Raw genomic sequence first — 17,405 nt, 5'->3', positions numbered from 1 at the left:
TCCTGGAACAGAGCAGGAGTTTACCCAATTATAAACAAGCTGTACGTATTGTACACCACATGGAACTACAGCACTGTACAACATTCCACGCTTCCAAAAATCACATCACACCCTGGCCTTTTGGCCAAATCAAATACATCCCTATTTGTGACATGCTCCGGATACAACAGGTGTAGATCCGCCATCAAATGCTTACTTACAAGCTTTTCCCCCAAAATTCAGAGGTAAAAAGTAAGACAATGTGCGAATAAAAATAGAAAATAGTAATGCAATAAATAACAATAAGAAGGCTGTATACAAGTAGTACCAGTACTGAGTCAATGTGCAGGGGTACCAGATAGTACAGGTAATATGTACATGTAGGCAGGGGTAAAAGTGACTAGGCAATCAGGATAAATAAGAAACAGTAGCGCATGTGGAGAGTGTGTGACAACTACAAACAGAGAATAACGTCTAAGGTTAAATAAACAACTACAAACAGAGCAAGATAAGAACGTTTTAGGTTAAAGAAATAGGTTAAAAATAGATAGTATCTACACAGTAAATCAGGAGATTTCACAGTCTCCTTCTCTTGCCCTCTGATAATAACAAATGTAAATAATAAAACACGGAGACTAAAAGTTGACAGACCTTGAACAGATTACTACAATTCATTACAGACGTATTCTCTTTCCAGTATTAGCTTCAGGCTCTGAAATAAAATACTGAGGTTAGATCTAGGTTTCCATCTCCATCCTTATCGATTTGTAGCAATGTGATTTACATTATGTTTGGTAAGCATTTTGTTTGTTGCGGCCCCCAGGAACTGACAGCCAGTGAATACGATCACCCCCCCCACAGTAGTGATGCAGGTGCACATTGTGTCGGTTCAACGCTGGGCATCTTGCAGCCTGCTGATGGGTGACAGCCCAACACACACAGGCAGGGCACATCATGGAGACAATGGAGAGACATCATGGAGACAATGGAGAGACATCATGGAGACAACGCAGAGACAATGGAAAGACATCATGGAAACAATGGAGAGACATCATGGAAACAATGGAGAGACACATCATGGAGACAATGGAGAGACACATCATGGAGACAATGGAGAGACATCGTGGAGACAATGGAGAGACACATCATGGAGACAATTGAGAGACACATCATGGAGACAATTGAGAGACATCATGGAGACAATGGAGAGACATCATGGAGACAATGGAGAGACATCGTGGAGACAATGGAGAGACATCATGGAGACAATGGAGAGACATCGTGGAGACAATGGAGAGACATCATGGAGACAATGGAGAGACATCGTGGAGACAATGGAGAGACATCGTGGAGACAATGGAGAGACATCATGGAGACAATGGAGAGACATCATGGAGACAATGGAGAGACATCATGGAGACAATGGAGAGACATCATGGAGACAATGGAGAGACATCATGGAGACAATGAAGAGACATCATGGAGACAATGGAGAGACATCATGGAGAGTCACATCATGGGCACCATTTCTATTCTACAACAAATGCTTTTCCATTTCCACACATTCATACCACGTGGTACCCAACTTTACAGCAGTGTTGTAGTGTGCAATTCCCATCCAATGTAAAGCACTGGGATGAAAGAGAAGCTCTACATGCAATCCATTATCATGTATAAGTTCTACTACAGCCTTGATGTGTCATGACTCGTGGCTCCTCAACTAAGTGGTCAGAGGCCTATTTATTCAAGCTCTGACTGCATTATTGGCACAATAAGAAATTGAGCTGAAGGGAACCATAAAGAGACATTTTGATGTTAGTCATCTGTGTCTGAAACCAGATCCTGGACCTTGAGATAAAATGATTCATACAGGCCAACGAAAGACAGGAAATGAGGTCAACAATCCGACCGGTTTCATTTCCTGTGAATATGCAGAGCGACTTCACCACAGTTAAGAGCAGCAGTTGTTTTCACAGTAATGTGTATGGCTCCTGTCCTTTATAACCTTGTGATTGCACTGCTTTAATTCACAATATTGAGATGTCATAATAAAATGTGAAAGTCGAGGACGCTGACCTATGCTTTCTGTAGTGGGCTACTCAACACATCACAGCTGCTACTCAGACTTTGTAAGTTGATGTTTTGGGGTGTGAATTTAACACACCGGTCTTCGGTGTTGGAGCTGAGGAAACATTAGGCAAGACATAAAAATATATAAATAAAAATCTAAAGATACTCATTTGCATACAAGGCTCATATCTCATACTTCATCTACAGTACATGTCTTTTTGCCCAAAACCAGGTTTCTAAAGTTATGTACGTGCTGTACATCACCCTTGTATGGTTTCCTGGATGATTCAGTGCCATTACTAAGTGAGAACCGACTGGCTCTGAAAATGGCATTCGGTCGGATACTAGAGGAATCTAAATCACAGCTCAGTCCAAAAGTCTAGCACATATTACTATTTATTATGAACCTCCAAATGCCTAGACAAGGAATTTATACACCAATTCATCATACCACAAGGAAACAGGCAGCACTTGCTTTTATCACTTTTTTACAGCAACAGTTGATAGATGTGACCACTGTGTCATTGTCTACAGAGAATGGTAGCCAATAGGCTGAATGATAATTGAAGAGGCTCCTCTCGACCCCATTCAGGAAATAGCCAGGCTGAATCCCAAATAGCACTCTATACACCAAATAGTGCACTACTTTTGACCAGATCCCTATTGGTCCTGGTCAAAAGTAGTGCACTATAAAAGGGAATAGGGTGCCATTTGTGACACAAACCCAGCCCCAAGGTTATGTTTGCTCATAAAAAATATGTTCCCTGGAGTTACGCAAAACACATTCCATGGACCTGACTAGGCCTCAGAGCCGACACAGTGAATATTTACTCATCTCAGGAGAGAGACCCATGTCAGCTAACGCACATAGCTAGCTGGTATATAGCTTGGCCAACACCAAAGTTTCCAGGCAAATCCAGAGGGCCATTCTTAGTGTGGCTGACACCAAAGTCCAAGTCCTCCTGTCTTCAGAGTCTGGAAAGGCTATTCTGATGTTGTCAGCACGATGCGTTGACAAATGAAGGGGATGTGCTTTTTTACTGATTGGTTCTCCTCAGTGTCTTTCTCACTCAAACCAACGTGGACAAAATAGTTTGACAACCTTGTTTGTAAAGCTTTTAAATGTCGACCGTTTATCTTTACCAATGATGAAGACACGGAGGTCTCATGGTATGGTGGCGTCTGCAATATAGGTCAACTTTGAGCATCTCTTGAATGTTTTGGCATACCCTATAGACACTTATACACATTGTACATCCATCTAAGTCCATTCCTCCTCTGAACTGCTAGTTGTATGGGTTCATGCAGGAATCTAACCATCACGTGACTGATGAATATGCAGAGAGAGAAGAGTATAAAGTACGGTTTCCCCCAGCTGGCTCTGACTCATAAATCAGCAGCCAGCAACAACCACAGCTAAACCCACCCGTGGGGGGTTACAACCTCAGCTAAACCCACCTGTGGGGTTTACAACCTCAGCTAAACCCACCCGTGGGGGTTACAACCTCAGCTAAACCCACCCGTGGGGGTTACAACCTCAGCTAAACCCACCCGTGGGGGTTACAACCTCAGCTAAACCCACCCGTGGGGGTTACAACCTCAGCTAAACCCACCCGTGGGGGTTACAACCACTTTCTACTGTAAGAAAGACATCAATGTTTAAAACCAGAGAACCGGGCCTCGGGACAAGACCCAGTCGTCCAACACATGATGCACCTAAATAGGCTTGTAGGACAAGAGAGGATGGTGATGCTGAGGGGCTGTGCTGCGTCTGGGCTCAGCAGCCATGAAGATGGAGAAATAAAATGGCAGTATGCACAGTGGGAAACCACCCCCTCTCTGCGGCTCACTGAAACCACCCCCTCTCTGCGGCTCACTGAAACCACCCCCTCTCTGCGGCTCACTGAAACCACCCCCTCTCTGCGGCTCACTGAAACCACCCCCTCTCTGCGGCTCACTGAAACCACCCCCTCTCTGCGGCTCACTGAAACCACCCCCTCTCTGCGGCTCACTGAAACCACCCCCTCTCTGCGGCTCACTGAAACCACCCCCTCTCTCTGCGGCTCACTGAAACAACCCCCTCTCTCTGAGGCTCACTGAAACCACCCCCTCTCTCTGCGGCTCACTGAAACCACCCCCTCTCTCTGCGGCTCACTGAAACCACCCCTCTCTCTGCGGCTCACTGAAACCACCCCTCTCTCTGCGGCTCACTGAAACCACCCCTCTCTCTGCGGCTCACTGAAACCACCCCTCTCTCTGCGGCTCACTGAAACCACCCCTCTCTCTGCGGCTCACTGAAACCACCCCTCTCTCTGCGGCTCACTGAAATCACCCCTCTCTCTGCGGCTCACTGAAACCACCCCTCTCTCTGCGGCTCACTGAAACCACCCCTCTCTCTGCGGCTCACTGAAACCACCCCCTCTCTGTGGCTCACTGAAACCACCCCTCTCTGCGGCTCACTGAAACCACCCCTCTCTGCGGCTCACTGAAACCACCCCTCTCTGCGGCTCACTGAAACCACCCCTCTCTGTGGCTCATTGATCAAGATGAGCGAGTAGAGTACGTCTGCTCTGTGTGGCTGGGACACGCAGGCTGCGGCCCAAATTACACCCCATTTCCCTATGTACTGCACTACTTTAGACCAGGGCACATAGGTAGTACACTACATAGGGATTATGAGGCCATTAAGGAGGGAGACTCAGCCTCAAGAACAGAACAAACCCCCGATGGCAGCAGCGAGGGACAGCTTTACAGTTACTAGGATGTCTAGGAGAGGAGAGATACTACAGGCAGGTAGAAAGCACACCCAGGGTCAAAATAGAAACATGTGCTTTTTCAAATACTTTGAGGATTTGATGGAGCATGCAATGAATAGTGTGTCAGATGGGCAGGGTTTGACCTTTTGGGACAAGTCCCTAGAATCCATAAACACCCTCCAAGGAGGCATGGTCTGTCCTTTCTGAAAGACAAGTGGCCTCTCGATTCTCGCTAGTTGTGCTAATATTGTGCAGTTTCTAGTAAAGTAGCAAGACTATTATTAATAGGCAGAGGCTGTTCAACACAGTGGAGTTATTGAGGGGTTATGACAGGACAGAGGCTGTTCAACACAGTGGAGTTAATGAGGGGTTATGACAGGACAGAGGCTGTTCAACACAGTGGAGTTATTGAGGGGTTATGACAGGACAGAGGCTGTTCAACACAGTGGAGTTAATGAGGGGTTATGACAGGACAGAGGCTGTTCAACACAGTGGAGTTATTGAGGGGTTATGACAGGACAGAGGCTATTCAACACAGTGGAGTTAATGAGGGGTTATGACAGGACAGAGGCTGTTCAACACAGTGGAGTTATTAAAGGGTTATGACAGGACAGAGGATGTTCAACACAGTGGAGTTATTAAAGGGTTATGACAGGACAGAGGCTGTTCAACACAGTGGAGTTAATGAGGGGTTATGACAGGACAGAGGCTGTTCAACACAGTGGAGTTATTAAAGGGTTATGACAGGACAGAGGATGTTCAACACAGTGGAGTTATTAAAGGGTTATGACAGGACAGAGGCTATTCAACACAGTGGAGTTAATGAGGGGTTATGACAGGACAGAGGCTGTTCAACACAGTGGAGTTATTAAAGGGTTATGACAGGACAGAGGCTGTTCAACACAGTGGAGTTAATGAGGGGTTATGACAGGACAGAGGCTGTTCAACACAGTGGAGTTATTAAAGGGTTATGACAGGACAGAGGATGTTCAACACAGTGGAGTTATTAAAGGGTTATGACAGGACAGAGGCTGTTCAACACAGTGGAGTTAATGAGGGGTTATGACAGGACAGAGGATGTTCAACACAGTGGAGTTATTAAAGGGTTATGACAGGACAGAGGCTGTTCAACACAGTGGAGTTATTAAAGGGTTATGACAAGACAGAGGCTGTTCAACACAGTGGAGTTATTAAAGGGTTATGACAGGGCGAGTCCCAGAGGACAGTAGCCTATCAAAGAAATCATTAGAACGGACATAGAACCTCTTCCCATTCTAGTGATTCCATTTCTATGTAGCCAGGCCAACGAACAGAGGTACCCTCCCTACTATAGGTCCCATACTGAGTGCCACAGCCAACTACTTTTTTTAGAGAAAAAAATCATTACATGACAAATAATACCTGGTATTCTGTTAATGTAGCACTCTGGGCCATATAGGGAAAGTGGATCTAGATTTAATAAAATATAGCCTATGCATGATATGTCTTGTTACATAATTACATTAGGCCAACATGTATATGGAATAATGATATATTCTCAGCAAAGAGAACAGCTAAATGTCTAAATCTAAAGCTTTCATTTAGCTGTCAGTGAGAAGATAACTGCCTTGACATATCCTGGTAATTGTACTCTAGTCTGAATGTGGTGCCAGTCAAACTACTGCTGCCTCTGAGGAGAGAGAGCAGCCGAGGATCCATTTGTTCTGCCGGGACAAAAGAGTCCGTGAAACGCCTGAGTGACAGATGAAATCACAACACAGACCATTCTGAAGGCCATTTTGTCAGAAGACAAATGACTAAGCAAGTGAATAGCAGGGCTGGGATCAATTGAAAATGAAGGCATTCAATTCAGAAGGTGATTTTAAATTTAAAATTCAAAAATTGAGAAAAAACATTTGAAATAGCTCCTACTCCTCAGTTTATTGAGAAGTCATTGAAAATAAATGCAGTTTTTCACATATTTAATTGTTATTCAAGTTTACTTCCTGAATCCGAATAGGCTACATGAACTGGGAATAGATAGAGGACAACAACTTCTAGTCCCAGCCATACCCTGCATACAGCACTGTAGCCTCCACATCAGGACAAATGAATGAGGCATGTTTATAGCCTACAGTTAGCAACACTGCATAAAACATTTTAGCAAAGGGGAACTATTCACATTATGGATGGCGTGTGTCTGTGGGGCGAGGAGCCAACTATGAGCAGACCAAGTGCAGGTGTGGTCACTGAACCTAAGCACAGACGTGGCAGGTCTTCAGAACAAAGGACCAAGCTCATTCTGTGACCTATTATGCTTAGACATAACCTCAACAAAACTGACCACAATAACCAAAACAGGGTGGGAAAAGGGATTTTATAAGACAGCCTTAAAAAAAACACATACATTGTTTTATTTTTTTAAACAGAGTGGAGCTTTGCAGTCTGACAGAATCTCTCAATTTAGTTATTTTTTGTAGGTCTGGCTTTTCTCTCTGCTTTTAAACTTTCTCTCTGTGAAATTCCTCTGACACGGCCGCATTTGCTTTATTTGTTAAAAAGTTAAAAGCATCTCTAAAGCATTGGAGATAACGCAGAATCTGACTGCCCTTGAGTGTCTGTAGGAGGAGAGTTAAGCTCAGTCCCATTTAGCATCAAACACTGTACAGAGAACACAGGGTTCTTGGTGTGTAGGGTTGAGAGAGAGAGCAGGGCTGCGATCAGAGCAGTGCTCAGCAGGGAGACATTTGTATGGAATAGGGAGTTACTACCTGAACAGATTATAATTTTCTGCTGAACTGGGGGGGGGTCTGGAAGGGAGAGGCTGGAAGCAGGAAAAAGGAGGGAGGAGGGAGAGGCTTTAGTGTGGTCTGTGTGTGGCATTGTAATGGGCATCACGCATCATTACAGCACAGCCACTCCTCTGACCCAGAAACCCCTGCTTCAAAGACTCCAGAGGAAATGGACAACAGATAACTAGCTCAAAAACCAAAAACAACAGCCTGTCTGGGAAAAGTCAAACTGAAGGAACAAAAGTTAAGTCACGTACTTCTATTACTGATAAGACTCAGTAAGGTGAACATATCTTATGAGTTACAATTTGATTGCTTTAAACTGTCATTGGCCTTTACTTGTCCTTCTGCAAAGTGTTTCTGGCAGAAGGAGATGAATGGAGAGTATGGGGATTCAGTAGCAATCTCCTCAGGGTTTACCCGAGACTTATCTGTGATAGCCTGACACTTGTAGACGAGTCGCGCCTGCAGCCGACTGCCTAGCTCTCCCCTCGAGCCAAGGAAGGTATATCCACAGGGCTTCTGGCTCTGCTCTGGGCTTAGCTAGCTAGAGCTGATAACTCTGCCAGATTAAACATGGCAGTGGAGTCGGTAGAGACTGCGGAGGAGGAGAACGTCCTTCTCCCCTCTGTAATTACAGCAGACGGAGGAAGGCGTCCGTCTGTCACATCACACGTCTGTGGGACGTGAGTAGTGGAACAATGAGGGAAGGAACATCCTCAGTCCTCACCATCACTATCAGCACCAGGCCTGGCTGTGTGACACAGCGAAAAATCAGACTGAATCCTTCTTTAACCTTGTAAAGACCCATGTAGGCTAGCTACTTCAGTAACACATTTGACTGCCATGTGGACTCAAATAAGTAAAGTGGACCAGACAAGTGTGGTTGAAGTGCGTGAGGGTCTGCACATGCATTAGGCATGGGTAAAAGTTGTTATACAGGCCTCAGATTATCCTGGAATAAAGTCAAAGCCTACAATTCCCTTACATATGTCTCCATTTTAAAGCCCTCCACTGCAATACCACTGGAGCCCAAGATCTGTACTAGCCCTTCCTGCATATTCTAGGTTATATCCATATAGGGAACTATCAAACAGACTGTTGATGATGGAACAGACCAAATCACAGTCAACAGCAAAGTTCACACAGGTTATGCAACTTCCACTACAGGACAGAATGGGGACGTTCTCCCAAACCAAAGCAAATATATTTTGGGGGACAGTGTCCCTCCCTCCCTACCATAGACAGTTTCTATTCCTCTTCATCGGGAGAGGAGATGACCTTAAGATCTTTTGAGGGCTCCACCTCAACTATGCTCATCTAAGCTTCCATGTAAACTACATAAGACCTTTGAGGGCTCCACCTCGACAACCCTCATCTAAGCTTCCATGTAAACTACATAAGACCTTTGAGGGCTCCACCTCGACAACCCTCATCTAAGCTTCCATGTAAACTACATAAGACCTTTTGAGGGCTCCACTTCGACAACGCTCATCTAAGCTTCCATGTAAACTACATAAGACCTTTTGAGGGCTCCACCTCGACAACCCTCATCTAAGCTTCCATGTAAACTACATAAGACCTTTTGAGGGCTTCACCTCGACAACGTTCATCTAAGCTTCCATGTAAACTACATAAGACCTTTTGAGGGCTTCACCTCGACAACGTTCATCTAAGCTTCCATGTAAACTACATTAGACCTTTTGAGGGCTTCACCTCGACAACGTTCATCTAAGCGTCCATGTAAACTACATAAGGCCTCTTGAGGGCTTCACCTCGACAACGTTCATCTAAGCGTCCATGTAAACTACATAAGATGACTTGAGAAGTCAATGTTAAGACCTCTTTTCACCCACTCAGTGGTTAGAGTGTCCGCCCTGAGATTAGAAGGTTGGGAGTTCCATCCCCCACCGAGTCATATCAAAGACTGGGACCCAACGCATCTCTCCTTGGCCCTCAGCATTAAGGAGATAGATTGGTGGTTCGGCCCTGCACTAGACTAGTGTCCTGTCCAGGAGGTGTACTGGTATATCAAGCTGCCTCACTACAGAAACAGGAGATAGGCTAGTGTCCTGTCCAGGAAGTGTGCTGGTACATCAAGCTGCCTCACTACAGAAACAGGAGATAGGCTCCTGCTCCTATGAGCCGTTACGACTCTCAAAAGCCAAGGCTCGTGCAAGGCTACTTACTTATTATGCAATGTAGGTCAGAACTCTGAATTATTTTAAGAGAACAGAACGGTCTCTTCTTTAGAATCTTTTGTTGATGACATCAATTACCAAGTAGCACATGATTGAGTGCTCCTCCCTGCCTCATGACTGGATGACTCGGAGTCAGGACAGGACACAGCCAGTCACTCACACTGCTGTGCTAATGCATCATTGACATCTGACACACAGCAGCTAAAGACAGTAAAAAACACTCACACTCAGTGTACTGCCACTGTGACTCATACTAAGATTACTGTCACACTGTTTCAATCAATTAACGTGGTACTGGAATGCTTGGATTAGGGACTTTCCAGAGAAAAGTAACAGATGTTTTTACGGTCGCTAAATGAGTCACCTTCCATACAGAGATGATATCTTCTTCAGAACAGAATGACGCATCAGCACAAGCCCTGTAGTAGAGCGGAGAACAGAGACAATACCGTTTCCCCCTTGTAGCCAAGTGTTCTGTTGGCCTTAGTCAAAGTTCAGAATAATAGGAAGTGAGGTTTATTTCACAGAATGACGTTCCATAGTGTCAGTGTTTCCTAGGGATCCCAGTTGTGTTTTTCCTCTGTAGAGATGACAACCCAGAAAAGGCAGACTTACGTCAGCAGAGAGAGCTACAGCTACGTTCCTTCCTCCTTACACAATCTGGGACCCAGCTCAAACAGAGGAAAGGGGGATACCTAGTCAGTTGTACAACAGAATGCCTTCAACTGAAATGTGTCTTCAGCATTTAACCCAACCCCTCTAAATCAGAGAGAGCACAGAAGAGAAGCATTACTGACAGGGCATGGCATTACCGAAAGTCTCAGAGGGCTGGATCTGTTATAGAAGTGTTGAGGGATGCTAGTGACTACAGAATAGTCTCAGGGGGCTGGATCTGTTATAGAAGTGTTGAGGGATGCTAGTGACTACAGAATAGTCTCAGAGGGCTGGATCTGCTATAGAAGTGTTGAGGGATGCTAGTGACTACAGAATAGTCTCAGAGGGCTGGATCTGCTATAGAAGTGTTGAGGGATGCTAGTGACTACAGAATAGTCTCAGAGGACTGGATCTGTTATAGAAGTGTTGAGGGATGCTAGTGACTACAAAATAGTCTCAGAGGGCTGGATCTGTTATAGAAGTGATGAGGGATGCTAGTGACTACAGAATAGTCTCAGAGGGCTGGATCTGTTATAGAAGTGATGAGGGATGCTAGTGACTACAGAATAGTCTCAGGGGGCTGGATCTGTTATAGAAGTGTTGAGGGATGCTAGTGACTACAGAATAGTCTCAGAGGGCTGGATCTGCTATAGAAGTGTTGAGGGATGCTAGTGACTACAGAATAGTCTCAGAGGGCTGGATCTGTTATAGAAGTGTTGAGGGATGCTAGTGACTACAGAATAGTCTCAGAGGGCTGGATCTGTTATAGAAGTGTTGAGGGATGCTAGTGACTACAGAATAGTCTCAGAGGGCTGGATCTGCTATAGAAGTGTTGAGGGATGCTAGTGACTACAGAATAGTCTCAGAGGGCTGGATCTGCTATAGAAGTGTTGAGGGATGCTAGTGACTACAGAATAGTCTCAGAGGACTGGATCTGTTATAGAAGTGTTGAGGGATGCTAGTGACTACAGAATAGTCTCAGAGGGCTGGATCTGTTATAGAAGTGTTGAGGGATGCTAGTGACTACAGAATAGTCTCAGGGGGCTGGATCTGTTATAGAAGTGTTGAGGGATGCTAGTGACTACAGAATAGTCTCAGAGGGCTGGATCTGTTATAGAAGTGTTGAGGGATGCTAGTGACTACAGAATAGTCTCAGGGGGCTGGATCTGTTATAGAAGTGTTGAGGGATGCTAGTGACTACAGAATAGTCTCAGAGGGCTGGATCTGCTATAGAAGTGTTGAGGGATGCTAGTGACTACAGAATAGTCTCAGAAGGCTGGATCTGCTATAGAAGTGTTGAGGGATGCTAGTGACTACAGAATAGTCTCAGAGGGCTGGATCTGCTATAGAAGTGTTGAGGGATGCTAGTGACTACAGAATAGTCTCAGAGGGCTGGATCTGCTATAGAAGTGTTGAGGGATGCTAGTGACTACAGAATAGTCTCAGAGGGCTGGATCTGCTATAGAAGTGTTGAGGGATGCTAGTGACTACAGAATAGTCTCAGAGGGCTGGATCTGTTATAGAAGTGTTGAGGGATGCTAGTGACTACAGAATAGTCTCAGAGGGCTGGATCTGTTATAGAAGTGTTGAGGGATGCTAGTGACTACAGAATAGTCTCAGAGGGCTGGATCTGTTATAGAAGTGTTGAGGGATGCTAGTCACTACAGAATAGTCTCAGAGGGCTGGATCTGTTATAGAAGTGTTGAGGGATGCTAGTGACTACAGAATAGTCTCAGAGGGCTGGATCTGTTATAGAAGTGTTGAGGGATGCTAGTGACTACAGAATAGTCTCAAAGGGCTGGATCTGCTATAGAAGTGTTGAGGGATGCTAGTGCTAAACTCCTAAATCAACCACTAGTACATCCCCTGCTCCCTAGTCACTCCTGTAGATCTGAGGGGATTGAATAATGGGAACGTGAGATACAATGAGGAATCCCCTTAGGTGTAGTACTCATTAAATTGTAATTATTCGATTTATTGCCTACCTCATGCCTTTTGCACACATTGTATATAGATTCTCTTTTTTTTCTACCATGTTATTGACTTGTTTATTGTTTACTCCATGTGTAACTCTGTGTTGTTGTCTGTTCACACTGCTATGCTTTATCTTGGCCAGGTCGCAGTTGCAAATGAGAACTTGTTCTCAACTAGCCTACCTGGTTAAATAAAGGTGAAATAAATAAATAAATAAAATTTCAGAATAGATTAATGCTGACAAAACTGTCCGAATGTGACAAATCTCCTTGTCAAATCAAACAAAGAAACATCCTACCAGAGCAAATTCATAGCCCTCTTGCTAACAGAGCAGAAGCTTAGATAGCTAACGCTCTTCTGTCTATAGCAGAGACAGGATGAAATGGCAAATCTCCACAAAGAGCCCTCATCCAGGCAGTAGTCTCATCCCAAATGGCACCCCGTTCCCTACATAGTGCACCTCTTTTGATCAGAGCCCTAGGGACCCTGGTCAACGGTAGTGTACTATATAGGGAATAAGGTGACATTAGCGACACAAGCAGTGTCCGGTCATGACTAATGAGAAACTCCATGGACACGGTTCACAGTGAGCTCGGACAAATGCTGTGTAACTGGACAGAACCTTACAGAATGATCCTCCTCTGACTGACATCCCATTGCCGTCCCTGCCTTCTAATTGGCTCCCAGGGGAGAGGAGATTCAGGCCTTCACGCTGCCCTTACAGCACACACAGAGCATGTATCAAACCTATGTTAAATTAGTCACCCACTCCCTCCCTACCTCTGACAGAATACCCTAGTCCTGGTCATACCTCAGTGCATCTGTTGGGGGAAAGTGATGCCTAGTCTATGGATTTGTTGGACTGGATGTACAAGGGAAACAAATGTGACAAATGGCAAAATGGGAGAGGATTGGCATGCTTCACAGTGCAAAAAGCAGCCCCATGCTGTTAATACATGTTTCAATAATAATAATTTACTCCATTTTTCGATCTTGTCTCATCGCTTCAAATCCCCAACGGGCTCAGGAGAGGCGAAGGTCGAGTCATGTGTTCTCCGAAACATGACCCGCCAGACGACGCCTCTTAACCCGGAAGCCAGCTGCAGCAATGTGTTGGAGGAAACACCGTTCGACTGACAACCGAGGTCAGCCTGCAGGAGCCCAGACCGCCACAAAGACTTGCAAGAGCACGATGGGCCAAGTAAAGCCCCCCCGGGCCAAATCCTCCCCCTAACCCAGACGACATTGGGCCAATTGTGCGCCGCCCTCTGGGCCTCCCGGTCACGGACGGTTGTGACACAGCCTGGGATCTAACCCGGGTCTGTAGTGAAGCCACAAGCACTGCATCGCCTTAGACCGCCCACCACTCGGCAAGCCCTTTTAGTACATTTTAAAATGTTCGAAATTAAATAAGACTGCAAATATGGGTGATTCTTAATGGGACAATTGATGGGTACAACCATCATACTACAGTAGTAGTAATGGGACAATTGATGGGTACAACCATCAAACTAGTAGTAGTAGTAGTAGTAGTAGTAGTAGTAGTAGTAGTAGTAGTAGTAGTAATGGGACAATTGATGGGTACAACCATCCAACTAGTAGTAGTAGTAGTAGTAGTAGTAGTAGTAGTAGTAGTAATGGGACAATTGATGGGTACAACCATCAAACTAGTAGTAGTAGTAGTAGTAGTAATGGGACAATTGATGGGTACAACCATCCAACTAGTAGTAGTAGTAATGGGACAATTGATGGGTACAACCATCCAACTAGTAGTAGTAGTAATGGGACAATTGATGGGTACAACCATCCAACTAGTAGTAGTAATGGGACAATTGATGGGTACAACCATCCAACTAGTAGTAGTAATGGGACAATTGATGGGTACAACCATCCAACTAGTAGTAGTAGTAGTAGTAGTAGTAATGGGACAATTGATGGGTACAACCATCCAACTAGTAGTAGTAGTAGTATTAGTAGTAGTAATGGGACAATTGATGGGTACAACCATCCAACTAGTAGTACTAGTAGTAATGGGACAATTGATGGGTACAACCATCCAACTAGTAGTAGTAGTAGTAATGGGACAATTGATGGGTACAACCATCCAACTAGTAGTAGTAGTAGTAGTAGTAGTAGTAATGGGACAATTGATGGGTACAACCATCCAACTAGTAGTAGTAGTAGTAGTAGTAGTAATGGGACAATTGATGGGTACAACCATCCAACTAGTAGTAGTAGTAGTAGTAGTAGTAGTAATGGGACAATTGATGGGTACAACCATCCAACTAGTAGTAGTAGTAGTATTAGTAGTAGTAATGGGACAATTGATGGGTACAACCATCCAACTAGTAGTAGTAGTAGTAGTAGTAGTAGTAGTAATGGGACTATTGATGGGTACAACCATCCAACTAGTAGTAGTAGTAATGGGACAATTGATGGGTACAACCATCCAACTAGTAGTAGTAGTAGTAGTAGTAGTAATGGGACAATTGATGGGTACAACCATCCAACTAGTAGTAGTAGTAGTATTAGTAGTAGTAATGGGACAATTGATGGGTACAACCATCCAACTAGTAGTAGTAGTAGTAGTAGTAGTAATGGGACAATTGATGGGTACAACCATCCAACTAGTAGTAGTAGTAGTAGTAGTAGTAATGGGACAATTGATGGGTACAACCATCCAACTAGTAGTAGTAGTAGTAGTAGTAATGGGACAATTGATGGGTACAACCATCAAACTAGTAGTAGTAGTAGTAGTAGTAATGGGACAATTGATGGGTACAACCATCCAACTAGTAGTAGTAGTAATGGGACAATTGATGGGTACAACCATCCAACTAGTAGTAGTAGTAATGGGACAATTGATGGGTACAACCATCCAACTAGTAGTAGTAATGGGACAATTGATGGGTACAACCATCAAACTAGTAGTAGTAGTAGTAGTAGTAGTAGTAGTAATGGGACAATTGATGGGTACAACCATCCAACTAGTAGTAGTAGTAATGGGACAATTGATGGGTACAACCATCAAACTAGTAGTAGTAGTAGTAGTAGTAGTAGTAGTAATGGGACAATTGATGGGTACAACCATCCAACTAGTAGTAGTAGTAGTAGTAGTAGTAGTAGTAGTAGTAATGGGACAATTGATGGGTACAACCATCAAACTAGTAGTAGTAGTAGTAGTAGTAATGGGACAATTGATGGGTACAACCATCCAACTAGTAGTAGTAGTAATGGGACAATTGATGGGTACAACCATCCAACTAGTAGTAGTAGTAATGGGACAATTGATGGGTACAACCATCCAACTAGTAGTAGTAATGGGACAATTGATGGGTACAACCATCCAACTAGTAGTAGTAATGGGACAATTGATGGGTACAACCATCCAACTAGTAGTAGTAGTAGTAGTAGTAGTAATGGGACAATTGATGGGTACAACCATCCAACTAGTAGTAGTAGTAGTAGTAGTAGTAGTAGTAATGGGACAATTGATGGGTACAACCATCCAACTAGTAGTAGTAGTAGTATTAGTAGTAGTAATGGGACAATTGATGGGTACAACCATCCAACTAGTAGTAGTAGTAGTAGTAGTAGTAATGGGACTATTGATGGGTACAACCATCCAACTAGTAGTAGTAGTAATGGGACAATTGATGGGTACAACCATCCAACTAGTAGTAGTAGTAGTAGTAGTAGTAGTAATGGGACAATTGATGGGTACAACCATCCAACTAGTAGTAGTAGTAGTATTAGTAGTAGTAATGGGACAATTGATGGGTACAACCATCCAACTAGTAGTAGTAGTAGTAGTAGTAATGGGACAATTGATGGGTACAACCATCCAACTAGTAGTAGTAATGGGACAATTGATGGGTACAACCATCCAACTAGTAGTAGTAGTAGTAGTAGTAGTAGTAGTAATGGGACAATTGATGGGTACAACCATCCAACTAGTAGTAGTAGTAGTAATGGGACAATTGATGGGTACAACCATCAAACTAGTAGTAGTAGTAGTAGTAGTAGTAGTAATGGGACAATTGATGGGTACAACCATCCAACTAGTAGTAGTAGTAGTAGTAGTAGTAGTAGTAGTAATGGGACAATTGATGGGTACAACCATCAAACTAGTAGTAGTAGTAGTAGTAGTAGTAATGGGACAATTGATGGGTACAACCATCAAACTAGTAGTAGTAGTAGTAGTAGTAGTAATGGGACAATTGATGGGTACAACCATCCAACTAGTAGTAGTAGTAATGGGACAATTGATGGGTACAACCATCAAACTAGTAGTAGTAGTAGTAGTAGTAGTAGTAATGGGACAATTGATGGGTACAACCATCAAACTAGTAGTAGTAGTAGTAGTAGTAGTAGTAATGGGACAATTGATGGGTACAACCATCAAACTAGTAGTAATGGGACAATTGATGGGTACAACCATCAAACTAGTAATAATGGGACAATTGATGGTTACAACCATCAAACTAGTAGTAATGGGACAATTGATGGGTACAACCATCAAACTAGTAGTAATGGGACAATTGATGGTACAACCATCAAACTAGTAGTAATGGGACAATTGATGGTACAACCATCAAACTAGTAGTAATGGGACAATTGATGGTACAACCATCAAACTAGTAGTAATGGGACAATTGATGGTTACAACCATCAAACTAGTAGTAATGGGACAATTGATAGGTACAACCATCAAACTAGTACTAATGGGACAATTGATGGGTACAACCATCAAACTAGTAGTAATGGGACAATTGATAGGTACAACCATCAAACTAGTAGTAATGGGAAATTGATAGGTACAATCATCAAACTAGTAGTAATGGGACAATTGATGGGTACAACCATCAAACTAGTAGTAATGGGACAATTGATAGGTACAACCATCAAACTAGTAGTAATGGGACAATTGATGGGTGCAAAACTAGTAGTAGAAGTCTATAATAATACAACTGTGGTGCACATTAATGTTATAACTGACT

At 43.8% G+C, this 17,405-nt stretch overlaps 1 protein-coding gene across 4 annotated transcripts in view; it reads right to left on the bottom strand.

The window, feature by feature from the left end:
* Positions 1-17,405, bottom strand: part of LOC129837658 (angiopoietin-1-like) — an 86,368-nt gene that overhangs the window by 65,941 nt on the left and 3,022 nt on the right. The gene's annotated exons all lie outside the window — the stretch shown is intronic.

This window comes from Salvelinus fontinalis, chromosome 38 (assembly GCF_029448725.1).
Source record: "Salvelinus fontinalis isolate EN_2023a chromosome 38, ASM2944872v1, whole genome shotgun sequence".
Lineage (NCBI taxonomy): Eukaryota > Metazoa > Chordata > Actinopteri > Salmoniformes > Salmonidae > Salvelinus > Salvelinus fontinalis.
Note: the sequence above shows the minus strand (reverse complement) of the source record. Positions and strands in the feature narration are given on the sequence as shown.